The sequence below is a fragment of the Talpa occidentalis genome, unplaced genomic scaffold (genome assembly GCF_014898055.3).
Source record: "Talpa occidentalis isolate TD23 unplaced genomic scaffold, MPIMG_talOcc4v2.1 talOcc4.8, whole genome shotgun sequence".
Taxonomy (NCBI): domain Eukaryota; kingdom Metazoa; phylum Chordata; class Mammalia; order Eulipotyphla; family Talpidae; genus Talpa; species Talpa occidentalis.
In genome coordinates this window covers 40,437,353-40,464,309 of record NW_023605194.1, presented here as the reverse complement: position 1 = coordinate 40,464,309, position 26,957 = coordinate 40,437,353, and the positions used below count along the sequence as shown (strand labels likewise).

Genomic DNA, 26,957 nt, shown 5'->3' with positions numbered 1-26,957 from the left:
GTAATTGTTGACTCAAGATTTCATGTTCGAAGTCAGCTGTGTATCATGTTTTTACAACTCATTTATTTGATAGTTGTTTGGCTATATAAACAAATACTTAGAATCAAGTATTTTTACTCTAAATTGATATCTAGTGTTTAATTTTCACAAGGTGATAATTTACTGATTGTGACAGCTTTTAAATTAGTTTATGTGTATAGACTATATATCATATCTTCAGATGCTCAGTGGACTAGTAATTATTTCTTCAAAGGAGAGATGAATTTTTTAAAGATTTAGTTATTTTTGCATACAAGAACTAGCATACAGGCCTGAGGTGTGTGGGGGGGTGTGTGTGTGAGAAGATTCACCAGAGACAGAGTGGGGAACAGAACAGCCAGACTGACTGAAAATACACTGCTAAGGGGGGCAGTGAATGAGACAGGAGAGGTCTGCTGCACCATGTGGATAGCTCCCTGGCTGGCCAGATCCAACTCCTGTTGCAGAGGCTGCAGGTAGCTTCACAGTGCTGTGTCTTAACCCCTTGGTCCACCAAGGAGGCCCAGGAGAGATGAATTCTTAACTTTGCTCTTAGCTATTATCAGAAGCTATTGTATTTACCTAATACATAAGATGCTTAATTGAAGAAGTTTACATAATATTATTATTGTTTTTGTTTCTGTTTACCCTCACCAGACTGAGATTCTCTAGTGATCTTGTCTTCATACTTAGCTCTGAGTAAGTCTTGCCATATAAATGTTTGCTGAACTGAACTCCTCTTTATTAATATTACATCTCAGTGTTACTGCAAAATTGATGAAAGAAACTTAGATGGAGTTGTACAGTTAATATACCAGCATGCCTAATATTTATTTCATTAATTTTTGCACTTTGATAGTTCTCAGAGCCACTTAATTGTAAAGAAAATTAGTTTTATGGAAGAGCAGTTTTTGCACAAATCAAGAAAATCTATTACTCCAGAAAGAGCTTTCATTACTTTTATGGCACAATATCCAGACATAATTAGATAAATCAGATTTTATTTCAGTAGCACTCTCTCCATTCTACAGACTCTTACGTTGTGCAACTGCTTGTAAGCATTTTTATTTTGTTAATCGTTAGATCCTCAGTGCATTCTCAAAACCTTGCCATAGCTGGTTTAGAGATATTTTCATGACTTTTTTGAGAATTGAAATTTGAACATTAATCTTGAGAAACGATTGAATCACAAATGTTCAAATGAATACTGTCATTATCATTTTAATTAAAAAATGACCATAATAACTAGTTCTTTTTCAATATCTTTCCTCCAAGCCCTATCTTATTATATGGGGTTAGTAGTGCTACCCAGTGTAGTCACTAGCTTACAGGTGGAAACCTTTGCTGTTTTCAGTCTTTATATTGTGGTGTATTGTTAATGAAGGTTGAATTCATTTTGAACACAAAACTGACTAATTGAGAAATTAACACATTTCCATATTCTGCTAAATTACCTATGAAATTCTTGAAAGATTATGGTTTTAGGGGAAAAATACAGTATGAACTAAGTGTAATCCTTTCAGTGGACTGTGTGGATTTATTTTTTTGCCAGAGTAAATGTTTTACTTTTTGCAACGATTGGGGGAATCAATTTTTTTTCCACTTTTTTTCTCATGTGCATGTATTTTTCTGTAATAAGGTCTTAGTTATTTACAAAATATTATTTTTGTGTTTTTAAATTTTTGTTTGCATGTGGTTTTGGAAACTTTTTTTGTTTTGCTTTTTCCCTCTCAAGGTGTGGTGTAACACATGGAGTGATTATATCAATAGTTGGTCCAGAACAGAAGGGGCCACTTGAATAGATATTGTCATGACAGTAATTCTTTAGATCTTGTTCTCTTGCCTTTATGAAATCAAGATGTTAACTCAAAATAGGAGAGCTCGGGTCAGGCGCTCTTGGAGAATAGCTCATTGTATTCTTGCTGCCTCTGTTACCACCTGGTAATTTACCATCTCAATATGTGGATATAGATTTGTGACAGAACTGTGCCATGAATATTCTTGCACCCGCTACTCCCACATACACAGCACCATCATCACTAGATCTTAAACATAACCTTCTAGACTTTATGCTTCTGTGTTGAGATGCTCTGGTTACCTACACACTAGATCATCCTGGTAATATGATCACTTCACTGGAAGATGTAACATAAATGTGACTTTATTTTGACTCTTGTTTAGGATGGTAGAAACTAAGAAAACTTAGTCATAACCAGTTAGTTTCATCAGTGTCTAACCATAAAACAATGTTCATGATATGTACCTGAAAGAGTATTATGAAGGAGTGACCATCTATTTGTATTGTCACCTAAAAGAGTATTATAGGAGTGACCATCTATTTGTATTGTCACCTAAAAGAGTATTATAGGAGTGACCATCTGTTTGTAATTGTCTTACTTTTTTTTTTTTTTTTAAACATTTATTTATTTATTTATACAAGCACTGGGTACAGTCAGAAGCGCGGGAGGGTGAGAGAATTCACCAGAGCCAGAGCGGGGAGCAGAGCAGGCAGAAGGACCGAAGTACACTGCTGAGGGGAGCAGCGGGCGGCCCGAGAGGTCTGTGCACCATGCGGGACCCTCCTCCAGTGGCCGGGGAGCAGCCGGGGATCGAACTGGCGCTGCAGAGGCTGTGGGCAGCTTTGCAACCCAGCGCTCAACCGCTGCGCCACTGGGGAGGCCCTATCTTACATTTTTGTTAGGCATCTAGTTAATCTTTTGAATTATGGCAGAAGAGGTGATAATATGTCTATTATCTTGACCCTTTTTCTGTTCTTTTAAAATTTTTGACAAGATAGTCTAGTAGGAGACGAGAACCATGAATTATACTATAGATTAAGTTTAGCCTTTTTTCCCCTAAATATTTATTTATTTATTTATTAATTTATTCTATTCATAGAAAGACTGGGATGTAGGCCAGAGGTGGGGTGCAGTGGGGGTTGAGAAGATTCACCAGAAACAGTGCGGAGCAGAACAGGTGGATCTACGGAAACACACTGCTGAGGGGAGCCGCAGGCTAGACAGAAGAGGTCTGTTGTGCCATATGTGGGTTAGCTCCCCGGCAGGGATTTAACCCAGGCCATCGTAGTGACAGTGCACTGAGATTTAACCTCTGTGCCACCAGGGAGGCCCAAATTTAACTTACTAAATCTTATCACTAAGTTTTTGGAAATACCTGCAAATTGGCTTCAGTTTAGAACTTTGAGATTAATTAAATCAGTGTCAGTTTCATCAATAAAATATTGGCATGAGAGCCAAAGATTACTGAAACATACATTAAATTTTGGGTGCAAATCCAATATATTTTTCACAATATCATAATGGAATTTGAAGTCTTGAGCCCGTTTCTTATTTTCTAATATGTTGATTTGATTTGGGGGTGTATCATATTTAAAAAATTTTTTTTTGTTGTTATCAATCACTATGTCAAATTGTTAGCCTGCCCAAATATTGCTTTAGTGATTAGAATAAGAATTAAAATTTTATGCACTTGGCTTCTTTGCTCTTTGCTGGTGTGTTCTGGCATGCAACCAGGTTAAGAACCTTTCATCAAACTTACCACTAAACTTTGATCATTATGTAAAATGTTTCATATTGAGGATATGAACTGGACTGGACTGTGTATCATTTATTGAGCTGAAGTAGTTCTGGAGGTGGTATAGAATTAGGTGCAACATGACAGTGGGAGTCTTTAAAGGTAAATTTTACCAGAAAGGGTTTGTGTTCTTTGGTAAATTTTACCTCTGTAGGGGCCTCCAGGTGGTGTGGCAGGTTGAGCGCAGCACGGGTTCAATTCCCGGCCTGCCAGGGAGATTCCCACGTGGCAAGGCAGACCTCTCCTGTCTCTCCCACTGCGTGTATTTCTGTCAGTCTGCCTGTTAGGCTCCCCACTCTGATGAATCCAGGCGCGCGTGTGCGCGCACGCGCACACACACACACCCTTCCCCGCACCTCTCTTGCCGGTACCTGAGTTCTTGTATGCACAAATAAATACATCTTTAAAAAAAAAAATACTTATCAAAACAGCAGAAAATCAATGTGAGAATTTAAAAAAATTATGGTAGGAATTGATAGATTTTTTTTTTTTAAAAGATTTTTTATACAAGAACTGGGGTATAGTCAGAGGCTCAAGAGGGTGAGAGGATTCACCAGAGGCAGAGCAGGGAGCAGAACAGGCAGATCGCTGAAATATACTGCTGAGGAGAGCAGCGGGCACGACAGGAGAGAGGTCTGCCGTTCCATGTGGGTCAGTTCCCTGGCCAGGGATCGAAGTCGTGCTGCAATGGCTGCTGATAGCTTCATAGTGCTGAGACTTACCCCCTTTTTCCACCAGGGAGGCCCGGAATGTGTAGTTTTTAAAGAGGACAGTTGTTTCAGAGAGTTATACTCTAGTATTTTAGAGTATTTTGTACATACTCACACATAATAGTGTGAAACTACAAGAAAAATCCAGCATACGTAAATCAGTATATTCTCCATTTGAACAGACATGATTGCCATGAAAGTCAAAGATTGCCAAAACCCTGCATTAAATTTGGGTCCAAATCCAATGCATTTTCGCGGTATTGTAATGGAATTTGAAGTCTTGAGCCATTTTCCATAGCTGTGCTGTTGTGAGTTGTCTCTGGGTACAGTAGAAAAGAGTTAAGGTTTCATTTTTGTAGCTATATCCTCTGTATTCTGCCAATTGCCAATGATAAATTATAGAAGCCATTTGGTCTCATGTTTTTGCATAAGTAAGACCAGAGAGATAATTTGTGTATATCAACTTATTGGTGCCTGTCACTTTGGGAAATTACCACAATTTCTTCCCAGATTGTTAAACTAAAGATATATTTTTAGGCAACAATGATAATCAGCTGCATCAACCTGTGACATATTGTTTAAAAATGTTGGTGAGTGGTATGTGCCTGTTGAAATATTTTTATTTATTTACATTTCATGTTAAATAAGTCTTCATATGAGGAACTTATGTTGATTTGTAGAATACTGCACTGGTTAACTGGACTCACTATTGTATGTATCATAATTATATTTTCAGTTAATGGTACTTCGTTACATTATTGTATGATGAAAGATGATTCTACCCTGAGCAAAACCTTATGACTTATTAGCAGTTGTTTCCAAATACTCATGTTTTTGTATTAACCCAGAGATTTCAGGAGTTAAGAGTGGATTTGATTATTAATTGATAGCTATCTTAATGATTTAATTTCAGGCCTAGGACTACTCTAGCCAAGAAAAAAGTTGATGATATAAGTCAGTATTAACTTACATTTACTGAATAGTTTTTATTTGCCAAATGTTATTACAAATGCATTTCAAGTATTCTATGTAATCTTCACAAGCCTGTGGAGGTAAAAACTGCTGTCCCTTCATTTTACAAACAGAAACAGCAAAGCACATAGAGGTTAAGTAACTTACATATAGCTGTAAGTGGTAAATCTGCAGTTTGACCAGAGGCAGCTTGATTTCATTCTTAACTACTGTGCTTTCTGGGTTTTATGTTAGCTTCTGTTGTGGAATATCTGTCTGAAAAAATTCTAGCCCTACTTAGTTTCCTTAGCTGTAAGTTGAGGAATAGTATTCAATAGTCCAGGTCACTTCCAGTGTAATGTAAGAATTCAGTCACCTGGACTTACAAAATATGAGGTTAATAATTCTAATTAGTTTCTGTTTGTAATCACTGGAAGTATAAAGGGTAAGTTATTTTCCACAGTGATACTGTTAGTGGGTAATGGAACTGGTTTTATAATCAGGTTTTCTTTTGGACTTTCGGGTCTTGCTAATTGCCTCATTACTTATCTGTTAGTGTACTTATATGTGCATTGGTTAATAATTGAACTTAATTGATTTTTTCAAGTTTTGTTTTCATTTCTATTTAAGTGTGATATGATTCAGTCAGAAATCATATTTTCATTTTCTTAAAAGAAACTTTTCTGATTATCATGTACAGTTCTATATCATTTTATCATGACTAGATTTTATAAACATTGCTTCCAATTTCAAGATACAAAATTATTCTATCACTATAAAGCTCTCCTTTGGGTTTTATCCCCACACAGACCCCTCACCTGGACACACTGCCTCTAATCTCTAACAATCACTAATCTGTTTTCCTCTTGTAATTTTGTTTTTCCATATAAATGGAATCATACTTGGGGCATTCCTGGTGGTGCAAGGAGTTAAGATGCAACCTATGAAGCTGGCTGCAGGCACTGCAGCCCAAGCTCAGTCCCCAGCCGGGGAGCTACCCACATGGCACAGCAGACCTCTCCTGACTCTTGCCCAGTGCTCCCCTCAGCAGTGTATTTCAGTTAGTCGGCCTGTTCTGTTCTCCACTCTGTCTCTGGTGAATCCTCTCACACACACCCTACATCTCTGGCCTATATCCCAGTTCTTGTATACATGAATAAATCTTTTAAAAAAATAAATGGAATCATACAGTATGTAAACTTTTGAGATTGGCTTTTTTCCTTTAACATGATACCCTTGAGACCCATCTAAGTTATATATGTATCCATAGTTTATTAGTTTCTATTGCTGAGTAGTATTTCATGGTATGGATGTACCAAAGTTTGTTTACCTACATATTATGGAATGTTTGTTTTTATATGTTTCAATTTCTGTAAATAGTGAAGCTGGGGACTTTTGTATACAAGTTTTTATGTGGACATTAGTTTTCATTTCTCTGGGGTAAATACCCAGAGAAATGCCAATTGCTGGTTTAATCTAAGTATGTTTATTTTAATATTATTTTTTAATTGCTAAACTGTTACCCATATGACTTACAATTTTGCTTTACCACCAGCAGTATGTAAGAGATCCAGTTTCTTTGACTTCTCTGCTAGCTTTTCATGTTATCACAATTTGTTCTGTTGTAATAGCTGTGTAGTAGTACCTCATCATAGTCTTTCTTAATTTTCTTTTCTTTAGTGGCTAGTGATATTGAACATCTTTTCATGTGTTCGTCTGCCGTTTGTATATCCTCTTTGATGTCATGCCTCTTTTGCCCACTTTCTAATTGAATTTTTGGGTTTTTATGTATTTTATGTTCTTTATGTATTCTGTTGGGTTGTTGGAAAAGTTGTAATGTATTTTTTCTTTGGAAAACATAGGGAAAATGTGGCATTGGGCCTCCCTGGTGGCCCAGGGGTTCAGTCTCAGCGCTCTCACCTCTGCGGACTGAGTTAGATGCCCTGCCACAGAGCTGACACACATATGGTACAACAGACCTCTCCTGTCTCGCCCACTGCTCCCCTTAGCAGTCTGTTTCAGTAAATCCACCTGTTCTGCTCCCTACTCTGTCTCTGGTCTAGTAAATCCTCTCTCTGCTCCCACCTCTGGCCTGTACCCCAATTCTTCTGTGCAAAAAGAGAAAAAAAAATGCATCATGACCTCTCTAACAACCCAGAAGATATGCATCTAGAGTGGTTTGTAAATATTTTCTCCCAGTCTATAGCTTGTCTTTGCATTCTTGTCATAGTGCCTTTTGTGGAGAAAAATTTTTAATTTTGTTGGGGTTGAGTTTATTTTTATTTTTTTATTGTACTTTTGGGTGTTCGGTTTAGAAACTCTTAATCCGTGGTTTTAAAGATTTCTCCTATGATATTGTCTAATTTTTTTTTTTATCTTTCCTTGTTTATTGTCTAAAATTGAATTTAGCACTAAATTTGATTCATTTTTAATAAAATTTTACGTAAGGGGTGAAATTTGGTCGAGGTTCTTTTTTTTTTTTTCTTCTCTATGAATAGCCTACTTCTTCAGCACTATTTTTTCAACTGTTCCCCATTGAATTGCTTTTGCACTTCAGTCAAAAATCACCTGGCCACTCTTTTGGTGTGAGCCTATTTCTAGCTTCTCTATTCTGTTCAGTTGATGTGCGTATGTACTTATATGTGTGCCACATCGTCTTAATTGCCATAGCTATATAAGAAGTCGGGTAGAGTGATTTCTTACACTTTTATTCTTGTTCAGAATTGAGCTTTTGTAGTATTTTCTTCACCTTTCCATATACATTTTAGGATAGTCTTGTCTATATCAACAAATTTATTGTAGGAATTGTTTTAACATTTATGTCATTTGAAGAGAATTGAAATCTCATTTTTAAAAAAGAAAGATTTATTTATTTATGTATACAAGAACTGGGGTACAGGCCAGAGGTGTGGGAGGTGAGAGGATTCACCAGAGACAAGAGTGGAGAACAGAACAGGCAGAGGTAATGAAATACACTGCTGAGGGGAGCAGCGGACGAGCCAGGAGAGGTCTGCTGCGCCATGTGGGTAGCTCCCTGGCTGGGGATTGAACTTGTGCTGCATTGGCTGCGGATAGCTTCATAGTGCTGGGTCTTAACCCCTTGCGCCACTAGGGAGGCCCAGGATTTGAAATCTTAACTATATTTTCTGCTAATCCATGGTTATGGAATAAATATCTGTCTATTCAGAATGGTCTTTGATTTCTTCCATCAGGAGTCTCAACATACAATCTTTATGTGTTAGGTTTGAGTACTACCTTTCTTTTTTTTTTTTTTTTAAAGGTTTATTTATTTATGCATACAAGAACTAGGGTACAGGCTAGAGGTGTGGGGGGTGAGAGGATTCACCAGAGACAGAGTGGGGAACAGAACAGGCAGATTGACTGAAATACGCTGCTGAGGGGCACAGCAGGTGAGACAGGAGAGGTCTGCTGTGCCATGTGGGTCACCTCCCTGGCCAGGGATTGAACTCGTGCTGTGGTGGCTGCGGATAGCTTCTGAATTCTGGTTGCTAATAATTTTGTTAAGGACTTTTACATACATCTATGTGAGGGATGTTGGTTGCTCATGTTGTTGTTTTCTACAGGTGTCACCTACTTGGTGATAGGTAGAATTTCAGGTTTTCTGCTCTGCTGGATGGGAGGGGAAGGATCCCCTCATTGTTCCCCAGTGGTGGGAGAGTTTGTAGGGGGAGGATGGGGTGTATGGTAAGCTTTGTTACCAATAAGCAGTGATTTCTCCACTAGGCCTTCTTTGATAGTGTCTTGCTAAGGAGGGGAGGGGTGCCTCATCAGTGCTGGGTGGGGTTAGAAGTCTATTACTCCCTCTCCTCTGATACCATGTTAGCAGGTGGGGGTGGACTTGTTATTGCTAGGCAATTATGATAGACTGCTCCCTGCTTGACCTTCTCTGATACCACTCTAGTGGGAGGGAAGATATGGCCTAGTTACAGTCTGACAAGATGAGAAATGTAGGCTCTCTACTCATCCTTTGCTGAGTAGAGGTGGGGGTGGAGGTGGGGCCACAGTTTTTTCTCTGATGTTTTAAAAGTTTTGTCTTGCCAAACTGCCTCTTTTCTGGCATTTTGTTTGGAGAAAACAGGGATAATAGAAAATGGTTTGTTTCTGTAGCTTCACGTGAAGATTAAAAATGTCATTAATGTTTTAAGAAATACTACCAGTGCCATCTGAATAGTTACATGAATGCTAATTATTGAAAATCTGTGTTCATTTTAGATGTGCTCTTAATCTCTGACATCTTTATATAATGACTAAGAATAGAAGAAATTACTAAACAGCCAGGCAAATTCAGAATGTAGTAATTCAGCAGAAGAAATTTCTGAACTCAATTCTTCTGATCATTTTACCTGATGACCATTACCCCATCCTTCTTTCTTCCTTGGATCCATCCTGAGGATATGTTTTCAGTTTCTGAACGTAATTCTTCTGAACTCAGAGTTTTTTTTTTTTAGTTCAAATTCTTCTGAACTCAAATTTCTGAGCTCAGGTCTTCCCCCAACGCTACAGGGCACTGAAAGACAAGTGATGACCAAATGCAATTTGTGACCCAAAATTGAATCCTGACTTTGGATGAAGAACAAATCTAAAATACACTCTTGAGGGCCTCCCTGGTCACTCAAGGGGTTAAGCACAGCACTGTGAAGCAGTCCACAGCCTCTGCAGCACAAGTTCAATTCCCCCCTACCGGCCAGGGAGCAACCCACATGGCACAGCAGACCTCTTCTGTCTCGCCTGCTGCTTCCCTCAGCAGTGAGTTTTGGTCAGTCTGCCTGTTCTGTTTCCCACTCTGTCTCTGGTGAATCCTCTCACCCTCCCCCACCCCCCCACACACCTCTGGCCTGTAACCCAGTTCTTGTATGCGTAAATAAATAAGTCTTTTAAAAAAATACACTCTTGAGATAATTGGATGATATTATTAGTTTTCTTAAGTATGTTATTGACCTTTAGTAAGAGAACAGCAAAGTTAGCAGGGAAGCTGAAATATGTTAATTTGAAAATAGCAGAAAATTGTGATTCAGGATATACAGAATTATGGAGAAACCAAAAACACATTTTCAGGATGGGTCCAAGGAAGAAAAAAGGATGAGGTAATGGTCATCAGATAAAATGATCAGGTAAAGGGGTCACACAGTAAAAGTAGGTAAAAGTTCTCATTATCAGTTCTTTCTAATAGGATACTCTCATTTTTGTTGACTTCTTGGAATGTTGGCATTTGATCCAGTGCAAGGGTCAGATCCAGTTTAAAGAGGAGAGTAAGCAGTTTTTCTGCTGTGGCTTACTCTTGCCCTTATTTTAAAATGGCTCCAGTGATACCAGCTTTTCAAATTTTCCCATCTTGATCAAGATCTTTCTTTGAAATCATCACTGATCAACATTGGAAAGTGTTTTTGATCAACCATTGGATTGCATTTCTTCACTTTTGGTTTATTGATCTTGTGCTTCCTGGAAGATTCATTCCTGGTGTTTCGTGTTCCGTGTCAGATGGAAAGTGGTTCCCGCTTTTATTCTGTAGTGTAGATTTAATGATGTGCCCCTGCTGAGTTTCTGGTTGATCATACAACAAAATAGTAGGTGTAACCAATAATTCAGCTTCACTAAAGGAAGCTAGAATTCAGTGTACAGTTTAGTTTACAGGTAGGGAACAAAAGCCCTCAAAAGCAATACTAGCACCTGCTATCTACAAAGATGCAAATATAACTCTTCCTTTGCAGTTGACCACATTCTGTCAAAGATAATTAATTTGATGGCAAAATAAGTCTACTTTCAATAAACCTGGCTTGTTAATTTGCCTAAATACAGCAAGAATTGTGATTAATCGCATAGACTCTTAAAGTTTGTGTTGTTGCTTAATAATCAGATTTTAGTTGTAATGCCCAAAGAAAACAGACTTTTGTTGTGGCGAAAATAAGAATACTGAGTTTCCAAATTCTGGAAGGATTTGATGGGGAGAAAAAGTAAATGTTTCATTTTTATTCACAAAGTTGTATTTTGTTTTTAAGATTTATTTATGTATGCATACAAGAACTGGGGTACAGGCCAGAGGTGCAGGGGGTGAGAGGATTCACCAGAGAAAGAGTGGGGAACAGAACAGGCAGACTGACTGAAATACACTGCTGAAGGGAGCAGAGGGCAAGACAGGAGAGGTCTCACCCTGGCTTACTGGGGATCTAACAGTGCTGTGCTTAACCCCTTGCGCCACCAGGGAGGCCCCACCAAGTTGTATTTTGCCTCAACCCCTAGAATAGGTAATTGAAAGCAGGTAAAAATTGTGATGTCAAAATCTGTAATCTCTGCAGTTGAAAACTAGATCAGAAACATTACTACAAATAACTGATCATAATTTTAAAAATTCTAAATGTATTATGTAATGAGTCAAAATGACTCAAAGTAGTGAGATAATACTCCTTAATATAAAATACACAAAACTCTTGGCAACAAAATTAACCATTTCTTAGAAGATACAGAATAATAATTGCTTGTCAAGACAAAAATACTGTGTAGACTCAATGAGATTCAAATAGTAAACAACCGCATAAAGGCAACTGCCATGTGCTGCAGCTCATTTTGGATATAGATTGATGATTTTATATATACTATTGAAAATAAGTAGATCTTACTATTTTTCCAAATCTTAATTTGCTTATTTTGTCTATAGATTTTAAATGTGTGCAGTGTGTATATGTATAAAATTAGAACTGTATTATTTACACTTAGCTTTATGTGCTAGAAATACATCCTTTAAAAAGATTCAAACCTTTCTTGATCTAAAGGACATTTCCTTTTTCAAAATGACGCTGACATTATGATTTACCTTTTGCTACCTTCAAGTCATAAGAATGATGAATCAAAATTAGATAGCAATTTTAACTCAAAAACATTCAATTTCAACAATTTTTTCAATAAAAGTTACGGTCATCCTAATCAGTTCATTTAATCTCTTACAATTTAACTTTGCTTAGTTTTTCTGTAAGCTCTGGAAATTCTTACTCAGTTCAATTTTATAATTCTAAAGTTACCAGAAACTTGTATTCTGCAACATTTGTTAACATCTTTTTTGGTGAATCTCTGAAGATGAAACACATTGGTAAAAGTATCAAAGTAAATAGTAACATCTGTAAATAACAGACTTCAAAATGATAATAACAAGCTGGTTATCACACAATTGACAAGGAAATTTGCTTATGACTGTGGCATACAATATTTTAAAATAACAACCAGAACTTCAAGTAATAATGTTAGTGGGCAACCAAGGGATACCCTTGGACCACTGAACTTGCGTGCACAATCTAAAGGTGTCCGGCCATTCCTGTGCAAAAGGCAACAACATACCTAGTATGTAAGAACTTGAATACAATTAGTGTGTATAGAGAAGAAGAGAAAACAAGGATATTAGTGTCCCAATAAAACACTTAACATTACCTATCCCCTTGTGGGTAATGTCCAGCCAAACAAAGTTGGCCCAAAGTAAGGCCACTGAGTCCTGAAAAGCTTGCCACAAGTCTACAGCACCTTCTGGTGGGGAAAGGAGACAAAAAGGGCCAGGCAAGTCTGAGGCCAAAGGAGCAAAATCAAAGTACAAATCAAGATAACTGCTGCCTTTGTCAGCAGGAGTCTCAAGTATCTCTACATATCTCCTCTCACCTCTCCTCTCGGTCCCTGATGCAAGTCCAACACTGAGACATGAGCCTTTCTATCTGAAGTATCTCTCCTCTGAGAGGGTCTCTCCTCTGAGACGACCTGCCTTCCTTGCTGTGTAGCTTCACCTGGATTCTCAGTTCTCCCCCTTAGTTCCCAGCAGCTTGTGCAAGGAGGCAGCATGTAAATGGGGCTACAGAACATGGTTATGGAGGTACCTCTATTACAATAATACTATACCAGGACATTTTAGATTTCTAGGAATTTCATATAATTTTAGAATGCCTGTTTTAATAACATGTCCACATAATACAACTTATTAACATTTACTATTATTTATGTATTTTTCCTTTTTTTTTTAAAGATTTATTTATTTATGGTGATGGTACATGGGTGAATTTGTGGTGGGACTTTCACAGGGACTATAACCAAGATGAGAAAGCATAAATTGTAAAAAAATGAAGAATGATATAAAAATACATAAAATAAAAAACAACAAACCAACCAAAAAAAGGATTTATTTATTTATGCATACAAGATCTGGGGTGTAGGTCAGAGGTGTGGTGGGGGGGGTTGGGGGGTGGTGTGAGAGGATTCCCTAGAGACAGAGTGGGGAGCAAAACAGGTGCATTTACTGAAATACACTGCTGAGGGGAGGAGTGGGCGAGACAGGAGTGATCTGCTATGCCATATGGGTAGCTCCTTGGCTGGCTAGCAAACTCGGTACTGAGTGGCTGCTGATAGCTACATAGTGCTGAGACTTAACCCCTTGCGCCACCAGTGAGGCCCATAAACTCAAACTGTTAATGGAAAAGGCCCGTTTTCTGTTGCTACCTGTTACCACCAAAAAGCCAGTAAGCAGAGATAGTAATTAAATCTATAAGTGTTTTTATTTTTCACATAGCTTACTACTGAGCTGAGAGAGCTGTGGGCATAGCACTCTGAGCAAAATGTTCTGCCATTTCACTTCAAGCTGGTCTTTTTATAATGAGTTTTAAACAAAGATAGTCATAAGCCAACAGCCTAGGAGAACAGGCCATCACAGTTTTTGATAGTGATTTGTGTTCAGTCCCCAGAACTTGTTTACCAGCTTTCCGGTTATCTTGACCTTGGTACATCTGATGGTGTCAATGTCCAGTACTCATTCAGGCATCATGAGATATGAATCTCAGTTCAAAACAAGAGTTTCAGTGTCAAGAAAATACCATTAGTCATATAGTGTGTACGGGCAGCCTATGCTATATGTTTATGTGCAGATTCCTGTATTAGGTATGGTGCCTTCCCCTTCTTCGCTGTCAAAACTTGTGATTATTAGAACAGTGCTCACAGTAAAATCTGTCAGACTGCATCCTAGATTTGAACATTCACTTTGATTAAAAAATTCTTTGTTAAGACATTTCAGTCAGCAAAAGATAGCTACATAGGCTGGTCCTTTTACTTTGAGGTTCTTTTCTTTTGTGCCTCTGATCAAGTTGGCATACACTATATTCAGTTCATTCAAAACCATCAAAGTTGGCTTTAAAAAATTCAAGTGTTGCTGGCTTAGAATACCATATAAAACTATCACCATAACTCAACAGTAGTTATCCCATAGCCACACTTAGAAATTCTTATCCTATTTATTACACCTTTTTAAACCATTTACTTCCATTAATGATGTTTAGATTATCCATAAAAATTTTAGAAAGTATTAAAGCAAATTTGGTTATTCTTTTAAAGTTATTTCTTATTTGATAACACAAGTTTATTTGGATTAATAAGCCAAGTAAACAAAATTCACACATTTAGAAATCTATTTGATTTAATTGAACTATCCATGAGTCAGGCAGTATCCCATCTAGGTGCTGCAAGTGTTTACACAAAATAGAGAAGAGGTATTTGTAGACATAAAGGGTGGGACAAGGTGTTTAGCAAAGGAGGAGTTTAATACATATAAAGTCACTTTCACTCAGGATTAGGAAATGGGGAGGTGTCTTGTCCTGCATAATATTTACCTTCTTGGTGCTGATTAGGAACTTCATGTTGGTTGTTTAGTATGACATTTTGGGAGAGGTTGAAACTGCAGTGAGATTGGTATTAAGACTGGGCCCCAGCATGAATGACTCCATTTTGGATGTCTTTTCTATTTTTATTATCAGGTAGAATAAGACATGCTGCTACTCTAAAAACACATGTATTTTTTTTTTTTTTTAATAGAGGCATGTTTTATTTATTTATTTATTTATTTGTTTGTTTTGTTTTGTTTATACATACACTAGGTACAGTCAGAAGCGCGGGAGGGTGAGAGAATTCACTAGAGCTAGAGCGGGGAGCAGAGCAGGCAGAAGGACCGAAGTACACTGCTGAGGGGAGCAGCGGGCGGCAGGAGAAGTCTGCGCGCCATGTGGGACCCTCCTCTGGTGGCCGGGGAGCAGCTGGGGATCGAACCGGCGCTGCAGAGGCTGCGGGCAGCTTCGCAACCCAGCGCTCAACCACTGCGCCACCGGGGAGGCCCAAAAAACACATGTATTTTAAACCAATAAGTTTAAGCTAGCTTATATTTACCAATAATTTTCAAGACCCCATGAATTGAAAAACATTGAGTTAGTTTCTGTTTTCTGAGCTTTAGAAGTGATTTACATAAGCCCTTTCAAATTATATAAAACTCATTTACAAATTAATTTTGGTAATGTCATCTCTAATATACCACATGATACAGATCTGTTTTATATTTTTGTATAGAAGAACTGGGGTGTGGGCCAGAGGGGGGCGGTGAGGAGGTTCACCAGAGACAAAGTGGGGAGCAGAATAGGTAGATCCACTGAAATATACTGTTAAGGGGAGCAGCGGGCTAGACAGAAAAGGTCTGCTGCGCCATAAGTGAGTTAGCTCCCTGGCTGGGAATCCAACTCAGACCATCATGCAGTGATAGCCCTGTGACAACCCTTAGGCCACCAAGGAGACCCCTTATTTCTGGTAGTATTAAATTCTATGAACACAAATTCTAGAGCCACTTCAAAGATAACCAAAAGAAGGCTGAAATAATTCCCCTGAGGTTTAGCAATAAGCTTTTGGTGCAAATGGGATTTTACCCACAGTTCTGCCCAGGTGCATTTTGGAACCATGCCAAGTTCTTGGAACACAGAGGACCTCATCCAGCCCAATGAGGTTCATTCTTACGACAGCACAAAAGGCAGATACAGGATAGCGGGGAAGAAAGAGGTCAAAAAGGGCTTCAGAGGCTTTCTTATCTTTTTCATTGAACTATGTAATAGTATTCTGGAAGAATACAATTTTAGAGTCCTGATGTCTCCTGGAAACTTTAAAATACCAGTTATTTAAATATCCTATTTAGTTTGCTTAATTTTGGATCCATGGGTTTCCGTTTTTTTTGCACAGGGAAGTATATTTTGGAGGTCAAAGGGAAGTATATTTTGGAAGTCAAGGACCATTGTAATTCTGAATTATCCCTAGTTACTCTGGCCCATTTTCTCAAAAAGGCAAACAAGGAGGGATTGAAATAATTGTCCATACATAACCATCTGGAGGACCAAAAGTTGGACCCCCCTGAATTGTTTTCAGAAATACTAGTATTAGTGGGCAGGCAGCAGGGCACCTTGGTTATCACCAAACTTGCATGCTCTAAAGGGATTCTGCAGTCCACTGCATAAAGACAAAACATACTCTTAATGTGAAAGAGCTTTAATAGATATTTGGGTGTAGAAAGGGAAGAACAGAAAGAATATAGAATAAAGAATATAGCTTCACACTGAAATATTAAAAGTTACCCATCCCTGTGTAGGTAAATGTCCAGTCAGACATTCAGACAAGTCTAAGGCATCTCTGGCAGGAAACCATAGGAAGTGGGGCAGAAGGGTCAGGCAAGTCAAGGTTGAAAGGAACAAGATAATAGCTGCCTTTGTTAGCCTTCCAATGTGTCTCTCACTCATTCATGGGTTTTCAAGTGTCTTTAAGTCTCTTCCATGTCCCCCAAGTACCTTGAGCAAGTCCAAAGCTGAGAAGCAAGCACACCCTCCTTGTCTCCTGCAAGTCTTCTATTGCTTCCCCTGGCAGCTCAGCCCCACTTGGTGAGGCATAGAACCTGGAAACCTCTTCTTTTTATGAAGATTCCTGTTACACTAACAGAAAGGCCCAAAAACCTTTATACAAAAGTATACCAAATGCTAGCATACTGCTAGTAGGTAACTGAAATTACATAATGGAGACTAGAAGAGTATTCACCAGAGTACTCACAGTATCTGCATCAAGTGAAACAAATCCCAAAGTCAGAGAACTCCACACAAAGGAGCGGTGTTTGAATCTGAGAGCAGACTTAGCAGTGGAGAATAGCTATGAGGTGCATACACACACACACACACAAGCTACTTTGCCTTACTTAGAATTGAACCACAATGTGTACCTTATGAGAAAGCTTGAACTCTTTGACTTTGGGTATTTCACATGCTTTGAAAGATAATGGACTGAAGAGCCTGTATAGGCATATTCTGTCACAGTTCAGCTGCAAGAGACAAACTGCCCTGTGCAAAGGGCTGGACTGACAAACACAGCATTTCCAGTCTTTCTTGTGGCTAGCCTAAACTTCATGAAAATGGCCCCTACTTCACTGTTTTCTGAATCTCATGTCAGAGCAACTAGTTTGTGGAATATAATTCACATTTAGAATCCTAGTTGCAAGGGATTCTGGAAATAATTTTTGTTTTTTCTGTCTCTAGGGCGAAACAACTAGAGGCAGATTGGAAGGGATGTTGAATGCCACTTATCATCTTTGTCCTAGACACCAAGTCACTGGTGATTCACATATCATGCTATCAATGAATCATTTCCAATAGTGGCTAGATTGTTCTGTATCTGGTCAGTCAGAGGTAGGGTGGGGCAAAACAAATAGCTTCAACAGGGCAGAAAATAGGGAAGGGGTTTATTGTTAGTCATCTCCTATGTTTATGGGATGATTATGTTTATTTAAGACTGAAATACAGTATTTGCACTTTTAATGTAGAACACAATTGTTACATTTTTGTGAAGGAATTTGGTCACTAATAGGTGCAAACTTAAGACTTTGTTTTATTAATAAGTATGGAATACTTGATAGGAAATATAGGAAATATATTGAGCTCTTTTGCTGTCAGATTGCTGAAATCTCTAATTAGTATAAAGTAAAAATATGGAGCGAAAAGAAATGTTTGCTAGTAAGTAAAAGAGTTGATGTGCTGAAAGTTGCAGTTTTTATAGTTTTCAAGAATTTCTAGCTAGAGTTCACCCAAAAGATAAGATAGTTTTTGTTTCATTTGGGTGTTTTTTTTTTAAGATTTATTTATTTATGCATATTAGAGCTGGGGTACAGGCCAGAGATGCGAGGGGGTGAGAGGATTCACCAGAGACAGAGTGGGGAACAGAACAGGCAGACTGACTGAAATACACTGCTGAGGGGAGCAGTGGGCGAGACAGGAGAGGTTTACTTCGCCCTGTGGGTTTCTCTCTGGCCGGCCGGGGATCGAATTCATGCTACAGAGGCTGTGGATTGCTTCTTAGTGTGGTGCTTAACCCCTTGTGCCACCAGGGAGGCCCACTTTTATTTCATTTTGTAGAGAACAGTCAGCTACTTTTGTTTATTATCTATTACTTGGAGCTAAGTTTGAGAAATGTGTTTTGATTACCAGGTTCTGTAGTAGTTGGCTGTTCTCACAGTGCGTGAAGATAAGTATTGAACTTTGATAACCAATAATTAGTAAGTATTGAACTTTGATAATTACTAATTGTTACTCATGACTTCAGAGTAAATGTTTTTTAAAATTTATCTAACAGGCCTCCCTGGTAGCCTAAGGGTTAAGTCTCAGCTGTCACCTCTACGGTCTGAGTTTGATCCCTGGCCAGGGAGCTAACCTACAAATGGTGCAGCAGACCTCTCCTGTCTTGCCTGCTGCTCCCCTTAACGGTGTATTTCGGTAAATCCACCTGTTTTGCTCCCCACTCTGTCTCTGGTGAGTCTTCTCACCCCCTGCACCTCTGGTCTACACCCCAATTCTTCTATGCAATAAACAAACATTTAAAAAAATAAATTGAAATATTTCCTTTATATGCATAAAGTAACATTTTGGACAGTGCTTTTGCTTTGCAGTTCAGTACTTTCTAATTTGAATCAAACTTTTGAGTATTTGGGAGTAAATGCCTAAATATATATCAGATTCTTTGATGTAGTTGTTCCACTTCTAGAAATCTAACCTAAGGCACTGTAGAACTTCGTAATGGTAATAATAAAAGATTCAAACAATGCAGAAGTTTGCAGACTAAAATCCATACAAGTCCTTGGTCTCCTTCCTAGACAAATGAAGTCCAATTTATGAATTTGTGCTTTTAGAGATTTTGCTTTCTATATTACATCTAAGAAATCTTGGGCCTCTCCGGTTTCGCAGCGATTGAGCCCTGGGCTGCGAAGCTGCCCGCAGCCTCTAAGGCGCTGTTTCCATACCCGGCTGCCAGCGAGGGTCCCACATGGCGTGTGGACCTCTCCTGCCGCGCCTGCTGCTTCCCTCAGCAGTGTACTTCGTCAGTCTGCCTGTTCTGTTCCCTGCTCTGGCTCTGGTGAATTCTCTCACTCTCCCACGCTTCTGACTGTACCCAGTGCTTGTATAAATAAATAAATCTTAAAAAAAAAAAAAAAAGAAATCTTTACCCAAGTTATCAGAAAGATTTGTCTCTTCTATGTTTACTTCAAGGTGTTTCCTAGTTTTAGATTTTATGTTAATATCTATGATCCATTTTAAGTTAATTTTTGTATGTGATGAGAGGTATGAATTGATTTTTGGTTTTTGTATATTTTTGCATATGGCTATCTGTTCCAGTACCGTTTGATGAAAAATCTCCTCCACTGAATTGCCTTTACATGTATTTTTTAAAAAAATTGATAGATAGGGCCTCCCCTGGTGGTATAGCGGTTGAGCTCTGGGCTGCAAGGCTGCAGGTCAGGTCCACTGGGCGTAATCTTCCTCTGCAGGACCGGTTCGTTCCCCGGCCACCAGCGAGGGTCCCGCAAATAAATAAATAAATAAATAAATAAATAAAAATCGATAGATATAGGTCTCTTTTTGGATTCTGGATTCTTTTCCGTTCATTTATCTGTATGTCAGTACCACTTTGTCCTGATTAGAGTAGTGATAGACAAAAATTCTAAGTTGGCATCCTATGACCTTTGTATACTGTGAGGGCACTGCAAATATAATGGCCTATATCTCTCCCTTGATTAGGTTATATAATGTGGCACAGTTGACTAAGGAAGATTATGCCCAGTGGACCTGACCTAATCAGACAGCCACTTAAAAAGGACTGGGCTGTTCCTGAAGGAAAAGATTGCCAGGATAAAGGGAATTCAACACAGGAGAAGCTGTTTGCTTTCAGAATAAGAGAAGTCCAGGCAGCAGGAAATATTGGTGGTCACTAAGTAAACTTAGGGTGGTTTGTTATACAACAGTAGGATAAAAGCTACTGTATGTTGATGTGTCCAATGAGTGGGGTTCTTGAGTCTCTCTGAGAGTGAGTTCAGCAGATTGCCCTCTTCATTGGCACATGGCAGATTAAGGGAAAAGAGAAAGGAGAGAGATGCCTAGACATAGGAGGCTAGTCTTTTAAAGGACAAGATCTGCATTTTACCAGTGTATGAGATGTCCTTAAATACTGCTCTGTGATGAAATTACTGTGCAATTTATTGCTTTGGGGTCAGGTTGCGTTGCTCTTCTATAACTAATAATAGTCTTCCTCCACTCCAGATTCCTAGAAATTCCCTTAGTTTAAGACCAAGTTTAAGACTTAATCGTTCCTATCCCCACCTCTGGTTTTTGACCTTGTGAAAACTTCCACCCTAAATTTTTCTACTTTAATAAGCCTCCGTCAGTAAGTCTTAAAATTAGCTATTCTTTTTCAAAGTTGTTTTGGCATTTAGAATCTTTGCATTTCCATAGGAATCTTTGAAATAAGGTTTATCAATATCTATACAAAAATGTCTGTTGGGATTTTATTGTATTGAATCTATAGATCAATTTGTGGAGAAGTAGTTAACTGTGAGTTTTCCGACCTACCCACCTCTCATTATTTATTTCTATCTTTGATGTCTCTCAGCAGTCTTAGTTTTTAGTGTCCTGGTGTGTTTGTCATGTTTTATCACATTTATCCTTGAGTATTTTATTTTTGATGCAATTGTAAATGGTATTGTTTACAAATTTCTTTTTGCCTTATTCTACTGGCCAGAACTTCCAATGTTTTATAAAATGGTAATGGTGGTCTTCTTCCTGATATTAAGGACGAGTATTCAGTCTTTAATCATTAAGTATGATGTCAGCTATACGTTTTTTGAAGATGCCCTTTTTTCAAGTTGATAAAGTTTTTCTCTACTCCTAGTTCACTTAGAGTTTTTATTAGGAATGAATGATTATCAAATGCTTTTTCTGCATCTTTTGATGATTGTGTGGTTTCTCTGTTTTGGCTTGTTACTATGGAGAATTGTTTTGTTTTAATTTTTAAGTCTAAGCTAACTTGGCATTCCTGGGATAAACACCACTTGCTTATGATGTGTTATCCTTTTTATATATTCTTGACTTTAATTTGGTGAAAAAAAAGAAATAAACTTTTGTATTTTCTCATGACAGCTGTCAAGCTGTACTTTTAGATGGTAATACCTTCACTGGATTTTGGTATCAGGCTAATACTGAAATATTATGGAATATATTCAGAAATATTTCCTCTTTCTGGAGTAGAGTTATTTTAATAGTCATTAATGTATTTCCATGTTCACCAACTTTTGTGCTGTTGTCTATTTTTTTTAATTTTTTTTAACATTTATCAATTTTTTTCACCTTTTTTTAGACAATATTTGCTTCCCCCCAACCCCTCAGATTGAGTCTCCATAGAATTTCCTTCCCCAAGGCACCCATGCACTATCACCAGAGTCTCCTGTGCTCCTCCCTCCCGCCCTCTCACCACTCTCCCTCCTCCTCCCCTGCAGTATGTCTCTGGTTTATGATTGTCTGTTTTTGCTTTGTTGTGGTTTGTACTGTAATTATTATTTTTTTACACTGATGTCCTATTTGGTTCCCCTATATTCCTGTTATAAGTGAAACCATCCGATATTTTTCTTTTTCCTTCTGGCTTATTTCACTGAGCATAATTCCTTCTAGCTCCATCCACGTTGCTGCAAATGGTATGAGTTTATCTTTTTTGATTGCTGAATAATATTCCATTGTGTATATGTACCACATCTTCTTGATCCAGTCATCTATTTTTGGGCATTTGGGTTGTTTCCAGGTTTTACCTATTGTAAATTGGTAAATTACCTATTGTAAATAGGTAAATAGTGCTGCAATAAACACAGGTGTACAGGTGCTCTTTTGAATCACTGTTTTTGTGTCCTTTGGGTAGATCCCTAGTGGTGGAATTGCTGGATCGTATGGTAGCTCCATTTTTAGTAGATTGAGGAACCTCCAGACAGCTTTCCACGGTGGTTGGACCAGTTTGCACTCCCACCAGCAGTGCAGCAGTGCACATCCTCACCAACATTTGTTGTTGCTTGTTTTTTTGATATGTGCCATTCTTACTGGTGTAAGGTGGTATCTCAGTGTGGTTTTGATTTGCATTTCCCTGATGATAAGGGAGGTTGAACATTTTTTCTTTTCGTATGCCTGTTGGCCATTTGCATTTCCTCTTCGGAGAAATGTCTTTTGAGTTCTTCTGCCCATTTCTTGACTGGATTGTTTATTTTGTTTTTGTTGAGCCCTGTGAGTTCTTTGTATATCTTTGTGATCAGTCCCTTATCAGTAGAATGCAGTGCAAAGATTTTTTTCCCAATCAGTGGGGTGTCTCTCTGTTTTGGTTAATGTCTCTTTGGCTGTGCAGAAGCTTTTCAGTTAGGTGTAATCCCAGGTGTTTATCTTTGCCTTCGCTATCACTGCTTTGGGTGATGAGTCTTTAAAGATATTTTTGAGATGTATGTCTTGTAGTGTTTTACCTATATTTTCTTCTATATATTTTTTTTTTAAGATTTTATTTATTTATTTATACAAGCACTGGGTACAGTCAGAAGCGTGGGAGGGTGAGAGAATTCGCCAGAGCCAGAGCTGGAAGCAGAACAGGCAGAAGGACCGAAGTACACTGCTGAGGGGAGCAGCGGGCGGCCCGAGAGGTCTGCGCGCCATGTGGGACCCTTGCCCGGCGGCTGGGGATCGAACCGGCTCTGCAGAGGCTGCGGGCAGCTTCGCAACCCAGCGCTCAACCGCTGTGCCACTGGGGAGGCCCTCTTCTATATATTTTATGTCCAGTTCTTTTGCCCATTTTGAGTTGATTTTTGTGCATGGTGAGAGGTAGTGGTCTCATTTCATTGTTTTGCATGTGGAGGTCCAGTTTTCCCAGCACCATTTATTGAACAAACTGTCCGTGTTCCATTGCATATTCTTTGCTCCTTTGTCAAAGATCAGTTGTTCATATAATTGTGGCTTTATTTCTGGGCTCTCTATTCAATTCCATTGGTCTATGTGTCTGTTTTGTTTCCAATATCAAACTTTTAATTATTATGGCTTTGTAGTATAGCTTGAAGTTTGGAAGAGGGATACCTCCTTTCTTCTTTGTTTTTAGCAGTAGGGCTTTGGCTATTCGTGGTTTTTTGTAATTCCATATGAATTTCATCAGCATTTGTTCTATTTCTTTGAAGAATGTCGTTGGGATTTTTATTGGAATAGCATTGAATCTGTATATTGCTTTTGGGAGGATGACAATTTTAATAATGTTGATTCTTCCAATCCATGAGCAGGGGATGTCTTTCCATTTCTTTGTGTCTTCTTCTATTTCTTTTCTTTTTTTTTTTTTTTAAGATTTATTTATTTATACAAGCACTGGGTACAGTCAGAAGCATGGGAGGGTGAGAGAATTCACCAGAGCGGGGATCAGAACAGGCAGACCAACGAAATACACTGCTGAGGGGAGCCGTGGGCGCAGCAGGAGAGGTCTGCTGCGCCATGTGGGACCCTCACTGGCGGTCAGGGATCAAACTGGTGCTGCAGAGGCTGCGGGCACCTTTGCAGCCTGGTGATCAACCGCTGCACCACCAGGGGAGGTCCTTCTTCAATTTCTTTTAACAGTGTTTGATAATTTTCTTTGTATAGGTCTTTCACCTCTTTTGTTAGGTTTATTCCCAAGTATTTGATTTTTTTGGTTTCAATTATAAAAGGGATGGTTTTCTTGATTTCTTCTTCTTCTGATTGATTTTTTGTGTATAGGAAGGCTACTAATTTGTGTGTGTTGATTTTGTATCCTGCTACTTTACTGAACTGGTTGATTATTTTGAGTAGTTTTTCTGTGGAGTTTTTAGGGTTCTCTATGTATGTTATCATGTCGTCTGCAAATAGTGATAGTTTTACTTCTTCTTTACCTATTTGGATTCCTTGTATGTCTTTCTCTTGTCTTATTGCCCTGGCTAGGACCTCCAGTATTACATTGAAGAGCAGTGGTGAGAGAGGACATCCTTGTCTTGTTCCTGATCTTAAAGGAAAGTCCTCCAGCTTTTTGCCATTGAGAATAATGTTGGCGGTGGATTTGTTGTATATGGCTTTTATCATGTTAAGGTGTGTTCCTTCTACCCCGAGAATTTCAAGGACCTTCATCATAAATGGATGTTGGACTTTGCTGTTGTCTATTTTTTATCCCTCTAGTTACCATTTCTGGTATTCTCTGTTGCCTGTGTGAATTCCTGTTTTAATGTGGTAGTGTAACCAAATGGCCTGGGAAAGCCAAAATAGCACGTTTGGTGCGTTCTTTTCCATGTGCTTCAACTGCAGTTACAGGACACAACTCAGGCTCAGGGTTCAGTAACAGCAGGGTTTATCTACAAAGGGGATAGAGAGAGAGAGTGGTTGGGAGAAAGAGAAGAGTTAGAAGGTCTTGAAGTTCACAAAGGTCTAAACAAGAGCGATCTGAGTCAGCAACAGTAGTCCGAAAGCTAAGCAGGTGGCACTGCGCACCAGACCTGTCAGCACCAAAGGCAGCAGCACCAGGGATTGGTGCCAGACGTGTCAGATGCAGGGACCAAATAGGTCTCAGAAATGCTGAGCATAAAACCAACCTGCTCTTTTAGGAATACTTAGTGAAGGGCAATGGTGTTACTCAGCAGGCAATAATGGAGGCAGTGTGGGAGGTCAGGTCTTCAAAGGCATGATGCCAGGGGACAGGGTTCAGTGTTACAGCTCAGTGAAGTTCTGGGTGAATCTGATTGCCTCTCCAACTACCTCTCCAAGAGTTCTTCACTTTTCATACACCTCAAGCTGGTTGGAGCCTGACTTAAATATCCTCCAGGGTGCCTGATTTTTTGAACCTGATTGCTCCTTTTAGTTCCCTGGCACCCATGAGAGCTCCAGATCAGATTGGGAGGTTTACAATTTACATAAGTACAAACTGGGAAGGAGGGGAGACTGTACCTGTTGGACTTCATAACTGAACACTAGGAGCCGAGGGGAGGGGGCTTCCAATCCCAGCGATTGATTGGTGCAGGTTAAACTCCAATCAAGTTGGTACATTTTCAGCCCACTTCCAGTATTCTGGCATCTGCTAAAAAAGGGTAAAGCTCAGCCCCCGCCCAGACTGGACCTGCATGGAAGTCAAGGTGGGCTCCTGACTGATGGGCTCCAAGGAACCACAGCCAGAGTCAGCCTCAGTGGGGCTGGAGGCAAGCTTCACAAGTAGCTCTTTAGTGGGGCTGGGTTGAAAAATTTAGGGGATAGTCAGTTTTATTTTTGTTTTGCCTGAAGGACTTCTGTTTAATATTTCTGGTAATGCAGATCTGCTGGTGATGAATTGCTCAGCTTTTGTGTGTTTGAAAAATAATTTACCTTTGTTTGGAAAGCAGCTTTATTGATTATAGAAATATAGGTTGGTGAGTTTTTATCCCTTTGCACTTTAAAGGTGTTTCACTGTTTTCTAGCTGGCATTGCTTTTAATGAGAAATCTGCTGTCATTCTTATCTTTGCTCCTGTGTACATGATGAGTCTATATTCTCATTTTTGCTTAAAAGATTATCCCATTGTCACTGGCTTCGAACAATTTGATTATGTTATGATTTGGAATAGTCTTTGTGTTTCTTGTGTTTGGGATTTATTGAGCTTTTTGTTTATTTGATTATTTATCTTAAAGATTTTTTATCTATCCTTCCAAGAACTGGAGTGCAGGCCAGAAGTGCTGGGGGGCGGTGAGGATTCACCAGAGACAGAGTAGAGGGCAGAATAGGCAGAATGACTGAAATACACTGGTGAGGGGAGCAGCAGGTGAGACAGGAGAGGTCTGTTGTGCCATGTGGGTTAGCTCCCTGACTGGGGATCGAACTTAGGCTGCAGTGGCTGCCAATAACTTCATTGTGCTGAGACTTAATCCCATCAGAGAGGGCCCTATTGGGGTTTTTCTGATATATGTTTATAGTTTTCACCAAATTTGGAAAATTTCTGGCCATGGTTGTTTTCTCTTTCTCTTCTCCTTATACTTACATATCTACTACACAGTTTGAAATTCTATCACAGAAATTCTTTACGTATTTCTCCTTTTTTTAAAAATCATGGTAAAGCATACATAACAAACTTTTGTTCACCATTTTTAAATGTATAATTCGGTGATAATTAATTTAAATTTATTCACATTGTTTTGCAAATCACCACCATTCATTCCTAGACTTTCTCATCTGGAAGCTCTGTACCCACCCATGAAACAATAACACTATTGTCCCGTACCCTCATCCCTTGGCAACCACCATTCTACTTTCTGTCTCTATGATTCAAGGTACTTCATCTAAGCAAAGCATATAATATTTATTATCCTTTTGTATCCGGCTTATTTCACTTGACACACTACCTTCATGGTTCCTTTTAAAGTCTGACTAATATTCCTTTTCTTCCCGATTTTATTTTGACTATTTTCTATTTTACCACATTTATTACTCATTTTCTATACTTCTGATCAGATGTTAATCCTACCCAGTGTGTTTTTTGTTACATATGTTGTAATTTCATCTCT

General features: G+C 38.8%; 1 protein-coding gene and 1 non-coding gene across 2 annotated transcripts in view; one reads left to right on the top strand and one right to left on the bottom strand.

Moving 5' to 3' along the window:
• The window catches only part of SAMD8 (sterile alpha motif domain containing 8), a 59,664-nt gene that overhangs the window by 1,522 nt on the left and 31,185 nt on the right, over positions 1-26,957 (top strand). The window lies entirely within an intron of this gene.
• LOC119234974 (small nucleolar RNA U54) lies at positions 14,462-14,523 on the bottom strand. The gene has a single exon (XR_005122745.1). It is a non-coding gene; the product is annotated as a small nucleolar RNA U54 (small nucleolar RNA).